The sequence below is a fragment of the Orycteropus afer genome, unplaced genomic scaffold (genome assembly GCF_000298275.1).
Source record: "Orycteropus afer afer isolate SDZICR_OR568_19922 unplaced genomic scaffold, OryAfe1.0 scaffold00220, whole genome shotgun sequence".
NCBI classification, from domain to species: domain Eukaryota; kingdom Metazoa; phylum Chordata; class Mammalia; order Tubulidentata; family Orycteropodidae; genus Orycteropus; species Orycteropus afer.
Genome location: NW_006921807.1, coordinates 5,961,093 through 5,968,694, shown reverse-complemented (window position 1 = coordinate 5,968,694; position 7,602 = coordinate 5,961,093).

Sequence of the window (7,602 nt, the reverse complement as noted above, 5' to 3'; positions counted from 1 at the left end):
TTATTTATAGGATAATATTCATACGCTTAAAATGAAAACAAGTTAATTTTACTATTATTCAAATTTATGCACCAACCACTAAAGCCAAAAATCAGGAAATTAAAGATTCCTACCAACTTCTGTAGTATGCAATTGACCAAAAATGCAATCAACGCACAATGATTATCAGTACTGGAATGCAAAAGATGGAAACAAAGAAGAATCATTAGGAGTTGGAAAATATGGCCTTGGTGACATAAATAACAGAAAATCACATGATAGAATTTAGCAAGACCAATGACTTATTCACTACAAATATCTTTTTTCAACAACATAAATGGTGGCTATATACATGGACCTTGCCAGATGGAATGCACAAGAATCAGATTGACTATATCTATGGAAGATGTGATGGAGAAGCACATGTTCAACCAAAACAAGTCCAGGAGCTGACTGTGGTATAGACTACCAATTGCTCATATGCACGGTCAGGTTGAAGAGAGGACAATTAAAACAAGTCCACAAGAGCCAAAATATGACCTTGATTACATCTCACCTGAATTTAAAGACCATGTCAAGAATAGATTTGACACATTGAACACCAATTACAGAAAACCAGGGGAAATGAGGGATGGCATCAAAAACACCATACATGAAGAAAGCAAGAGGTCATTAAAAAGACACCAAAGGAAGAAAAGACTAGAAGGCATGTCAAAAGAGACTCTGTAACTTGCTCTTGAATGGATAGTAGCCAAAGAAAATGGAAGAAATGACAAGATACAAGAGCTGAACAGAAGATTTCAAAGGGCAACACTAGAAGACAGTCAATTATTGTAATGAAAGGTGCAAAGACTTGTAGTTAGAAAACCAAAAGGGAAGGAGCATTTCTCAAGATGAGAGGACTGAAGAAAAAATTCAAGCTTTGAGTTGCAATATTGAAGGATTGTGGGCAAAATATTGAATGACACAGGAATCAAAAAAAGGAAGATGGAAGGAATGCACAAACTCACTGTACAAAAAAGAATTGGTTGATGTTGAAATATTTCAGAAGGGAGCATATGGTCAAGAAGCAATGGTATTGAAAGAAGAAGTCAAAGCTGCAAGAATTGATGAAAAAACAAGGGTCCAGGAATTGATAGAATACCCATCAAGATGTTTCAACAAACAGATGACACGCTGGAGGTACTTATTTGTTTGTACTAAGAAATTTAGCAGCCAGCTACCTGGCCAACAGACTGGAAGAGTTCCATATTTGTATCCATTCCAAAGAAAGGTAATCCAACAGAATGTGGAAATTATCAAGTAATGTAATTAATGTCACATGCAAGTAACATCTCCCTAAAGACAATTCAAAAACTATTGTATCAATATATTGAAAGAGAACTTCTAGAAATGAAAGCTGGATTCAGAAGAGGGCATGGAACAAGGGATGACATTACAGATGTCAGATGTATCTTATCTGAAAGCAAATAATACCAGAAAATTGTTTACTTGTGTCTCCTTGACTATGCAAAAGCATTTGACTGTATGGATCATAACAAATTATGAATAACGTTGAGAAGAATGGGAATTCCAGACACTTAATTGTGCTCATGAGGAACCTGTGCATAGATCAGGAAGCTGCAATTCAAACAGAACAAGGGGATATTGCATGGTCTAAGAGCAGGAGGGGTATGTGTCAGAGGTGTATCATTTCACTATGCATATTCAATCTGTATGTTGAGCAAATAATCCAAGAAGCTGGATTATCTGAAGAAGAATGTGGCATCAGGATTGGAAGAAGATTCATTTACAACCTGTGATATGCAGATGACACAACCTTGCTTAGTGAAGTGAAAAAGACTTGAGGCATTTACTGATGAAGATTAAAGACTACATTCTGTAACATGGATTACATCTCAACATAAAGAAAACAAAAATCCTCACAACTGGACCAATAAGTGGCATCAAAGAGAATAACTTGAAGTTGTCAAAGATTTCATTTTCCTTGGATCTGTAATCAACATCAATGGAAGCAGTCGTCAAGAAGTTAGATGTATTGCACCAAGCAAATCTGCTACCAAAGACCACTTTAAAATGCTGAAGAGCACTTTTAAAGATCTTTAAAGATCAGATAGGGGTCAGTGAACATGATTATACTTCAGACCGAAGATAGATTCAGCTGAGGCTAATCTTGGACAGATACCGGTGGCACAAAATACCTGCAATCATTTCAGAAACAACAGAAGACAGATATAAAGCAATCCTTCACTGGCAGCCAGACCCTGTGGGAGAGAGTTCCAATGGATATGCCGTCTCAGAACGGTAGAATTGGGGGACACCAGACTCAACTGGCACAAAAAAAAAAAAAAACATAAAAATTGTGTTCCACAACCTATATTGGTGAGTAGCAACTGTGGTCTTAAAAGTTTTTGAACATCCATCTAAGATGCTGCTAATGGTTTCCTATTATCAGAAGCAAAGAAGAGTACAAAAAGACAAGGGCATTTGGAAAATATCAGCCCTAGGACGTGATGGACATTGAGAGCAGAGCTAGATGGTACCCAGCTACCAATACCAACCACTTGGGAAAGGGTCAAAACTGGAGATCCTAGATAGAGTGGGAGTAAAAATGTGGAACAAAATTTAAAAGCACAATTATGACCCAAATTACTTGTCAGGTGGAGTCTGTTGAGACCCCCAAAACTATGGCCCTGGGATACACTTTGGGCCTGGCATAAAACTCATTCCCAATGACTTGTTCTCAGTAAATAGTACTAGTAGATTGTAAATAAGATGTACACACAGGTAACTCAATCCAGGGCAATGCACACAGATAACTCTATGGAGATACATCCCTTGGAGCAAACAGCCATGGGACAGCAGAGAGGCAGCATTCACATGGAGGAAAAGCAGGACACACAGGAGTGCATAACTAAGAAGGGTACAGAGAGGGATGGTTGGCTACTGGGAAAGGAAAGGAGGAGAGTGGGTTAGGGTTGGGGATGGTGATTGGGGAATGAAACCAAACATACACTAAATGTTGAATGTAAAACAAATTCTGCTCTGTAAATTTGCACCTAAAGCACAATAGATAAATAAATGACATAAAATTGTTAGCTGAATTAAAGTTCTGAAGAGCAAAGCTGAAGCCACAGTATTTTAATCACCTGCATATGAAAGCTGAACAATGAATAAGGAAGACCAAGAGGGGTTGATACTTTTGAGTTGTGGTGTTATCAGAGAATACTGAAAGTACCATGGACTGCCAGAAGAATGAACAAAGTTGTCCTGGAGGAAGTGCAGCCAGATCGCTCCTTGGAAATGAGAATGTGCAGACTTCATCTCACATACTTTTGTCATTTTGTCAAAAGAGATAATTAATGGAAGAAGGATATCATGCTTGGTAAAGTGGAGGGTCCCCAAAAAAAGGGGAAGGTCCTCAACGAGATGGATTGACACAGTGGCTGAAACGATGGGCTCAAGTGTCACAAGGGTTATGATGATTTTGAGGATGATGTACGACTGGGCTGTGCTACATTCTGTTGCACATAGGATCCCGATGAGTCAGAGTAGACTCAACGGCACCTAACAACAACAAGAACAAGAATTTAAATGTTTACAACACTTTTATATTTGTTGTATACCCTGATACGTATGTTTGAGATGCTATAGATTTTTGTTGTTATTTTTCTTGTTATTTGGGGATACAAATAAAAGAAAAGCAAAAATATTGAAATTTTAATTGCATGATGATGACTCTAATCCTAACAAATTTCAATCACTGGAATTAAGCAAAGGACCACTGAATGATATTATTAATCAAAATGAGAAATTGAATCACATGATTTTTCAATATGTTTCATTTCTGGAGACCTTATCATCAAATGAAAAAGAGGGAAAAGGAAAAGAGAAAGTGAAATGCCTTGATTTTGTAATTTTGGAAAATACGTACAGCCTTATAGTTTAGTTCCCTCTCTGCTGACCTTACATGTTTGCTTAATAATAGTCTCTAGTTTTCCAAATACTTCAAAGCAAAGCAAGACAACAAAAAATGACCTTTTTGTTGATCCAACTCTGCCCTCTTATCCTTGACCTAACATCTTCCTTATCTTCAAATGCTGTCTTTATTTTTATTGCTCTAAAGCCATTTCCTGTGTGCTCTTACTTCCATTATTGTCTTCAGTTTCCATCTCTTACAATTGATCCTTCTTCATAATTCTCTGTTGCTCTGTCAAAGTGCTTTAATGAGTTCCTTTTACTGACCATAGAAAGTATATACTTCAATCTCCTCATTCCACTCATACATTTCTGATATTTTGCAATGTAACTATATTTTTTGTCTGTTCATCTCATTTAATGGAAAGAATATTGCTGGGTATTTTACATTTTGTCAAGTAAATGGAAAAATATAAAAAATAAAAGAATCACCACTGTACTAAAGTTTACTGAGCCTAGAGCTTAAAGATTGTTTGTTTTCAAAACCTCAACAAGAGGAATGAATTTGTGTATTTTTAACATCACATTACTGCTTTGGATTGAATTGTGTGCCTCAAAAATAAGTGTTTTATGTCCTAATATCTATAAAAACCCACTGACTAATTGACCAGTGTATTGATTCTGACTCCTAGCGACCCCCATAAGGTCTCCAAGGTTGTAAATACTTATAGAAGTAGATTGTCTCATCTTCTTTCCATGGAGCAGTGGATGAGTTTGAACCACCTACCTTAGGTTAGCAGCCCAATGCATTAACCACAGCACCACCAGAGCTCCTTCTAACATCTATAGTTGTGGGTATAATCCCATTTGTGAATGAGTTGTGTTCATTATGTTAATGATACAGGATTTGTGTAGAATGTGTTTTAAGTCAAACTCTTGAGATACATAACAGATTAAACAAGCAACGGAATGATGCAGAAATAGACGAATAGAGATGCAACCACAAGAGTATCACTCAGTAGCAGATTCTCTGAAGAGAAAGGGACCTTCCTTCAGAATCAGCAGAAACAGAAAGCCTTCCCCTAGAGCTTGTTGTTGTTATGTGCCATCCAGTGGGACCTGACTCATAGCAACCCCTCCTTGGGTTTCCGAGACAGTATCACTGTGGAAGTAGATTGCCCAACCTTCCTTCCAAAGAGTGGCTGGTGCGTTTGAACCACCTGATTTTGTACTCCTGTCCTCCTAAAATGTCAGGAAATATATTTCTGTTTGTTAAAACCCCCACTTGTGATAGTTCTGTTACAACAAACTATAACAGCACTAGATAAATAAGGCACAATTTGGTACCTGTACTGGGGTGCTGCTCAAACAAATACTGACAATGTGAAAGTGGTTTTGGAATTAGGTAATGAATGAGAGTAGGGTAGAAGAGTTTTGGTTGACTTTTAGTAAAAACCTAAATTTTCATGAAGAGACTGTGGGTAGAATCATAAACAACAAAGGTAATTCTGGTTCATGATCAGAAGGAATTGAGGAGAGATATAAAGTCTCTGTCTTCTTAGAGAACACATATGGTCCAGCAACAAAATGTTGCTGAAAAAGTGGATATTAAATGCATTTCTCATGAAATTTTAAAAGAAAGTGATGAATATGTGATTGAAAAATGGAGGGATTTTTTTTTTTTTTTTTAAACTAAGAACTTGTCTGAAATTATGTTCAAAGTTTGGGGGAAGGTGTTGTTGTTGTTGTTAAGTGTTATCCAGTAAGTTCCATCACATAGTGACCCTACGTACAACAGAATGAAACACTGCCTAGCCCTTTGCCATCTGCACAAACCTTGTTCTACTAGAGCCACTTATTGCAGACACTGTGTCAGTCCATCTCATTGAACATTGAATGTCTTCCCCTTTTTCACTTCCCTCCTCTTTACCGAGCATGATATCTTTCTCCAGAGAATGGTCCCTTCTGACAGCATGACCAAAGGAGTGAGACAAAGTCTGGTGATTCTTACTTCTAAGAAGAATTCCAGCTTCACTTCCTTCAGGGCAGATTTGTCTGTTCTTCTGGCAGCCCATGGTATTTTCAGTATTCTTGGCCAACACCCAATTCAAAAGCATCAACTCTTCTGCAATCTTCTTTATCTACTATCCACCTTTTACATGCATATGAGGCGATTGAAAATATCATGGCTTGGATTAGGCACACCTTAGCATTCAAAATGATATCTCTGTCCTTCAACACTTTAAAGAGGTCTTTGGCAGCAGATTTGCCCAGTGAAATATGACATCTGTTTTCCTGATGGTTGCTTCCATGTGTGTTGATTGTGTATACAAGTAAAATGAAATCTTTGACAGACTTCAATCTTTTCTCGACTTATCGTGATGCCACTTATCGCTTCAGTTGTGAGGATTTTTTTTTTATAGTTTTTCATGTGCAATTATCACACTTCTCTGTTGAAATTTATTTCTAAGTATTTGACTGAGTTATTATTATTATTATTATTATTATTATTATTATATTGTGATTTGGGTGAAGATTTACAGAGCAAATTTACTTTCCATACAGCCATTAACATATACTTTGTCTCATGTCATTGACCACAGTTTACCACAATGCAACAGCTCCCCTCCCACTTCCTCCCCATAGTTACCTCTTCCCAGTGTCCATTCCTCCATACACTCCTGCCCCCTGAGCTGTCTCCCTGTGCATAAGCAGCCCTTCTTTCTCCCATGATTGTTCTCTCCAAGAAGTGTATCTACTTGAGGTAAATGTGCAAGTCATATGGCTGTATTTTGTTTGTCTGGAAACCACAGGTGTAGCTTCAATTCCAGACCTGAAGGGCAGCTAGGGGCCATAGTCACAGTGGTTCCACAGGCTCTATTGGACCAGCAAACCTGGTTCCATCCTTTTTTTCTTTTCTCCAAGTGATTTTGAGTTTTGTTCCACATTGTTCTCCTGCTCTATCACAGGTCTCTTACATAGATCCCCTTCCAAGTGGATGACAATGGTAGCCGGGCACCATCTAGTTCTTCTGGTCTCATAGTCATATAGGCTGCAGATCAGATGGTGGTACCAGTCACTAGGACTAATTTTTTCCGTGAATTTTTGTTTTCTTCATTCATCTTTGTTCTGGACAAGGGCAGACCCATCATTGCATCTAGATGGCAGCTTGCTAGCTTTTAAGATCCCAGTCACTACTTGCCAAAGTAGGAGGTGGAACAATGTTTTGTATAGTATGTTATGCCAACTGAGCTTGATGTGCCCTGCAACTAGGGTCCCACAGGTTCAACTACTCTGTCCCTCTGGATAGCTGGCTGTGACCAAGCAGTGTCCACAACCTTGCCCCTTGTCAGCTCTACTATACACCTGGGAATTCTGATTATTCACATAAACTTATAGGACCATTGTCTGCCAATCCTGTATATGTTCTTGGATACACTCCCCATTTCATAGACATACCTAATAGTTCAGCCTGTCCACCCATCTATCCACCCATATATCCATGTTTGCCTTCACTGACAACATAGTACTGTATGTGCAAATGGTTCATCTTTGTTGTCTGTACCTCCTATGTACCTCTCTATGTTTTTCTCATCCTCAATGGGGTCATATTGGTCACTCACATTTGGTACATTGTGCTTCTCTTCACCCATATCAAAACTTATCTCTAACTATCTAACAGCCTTCCCTCCCCTTCCCTCCCAC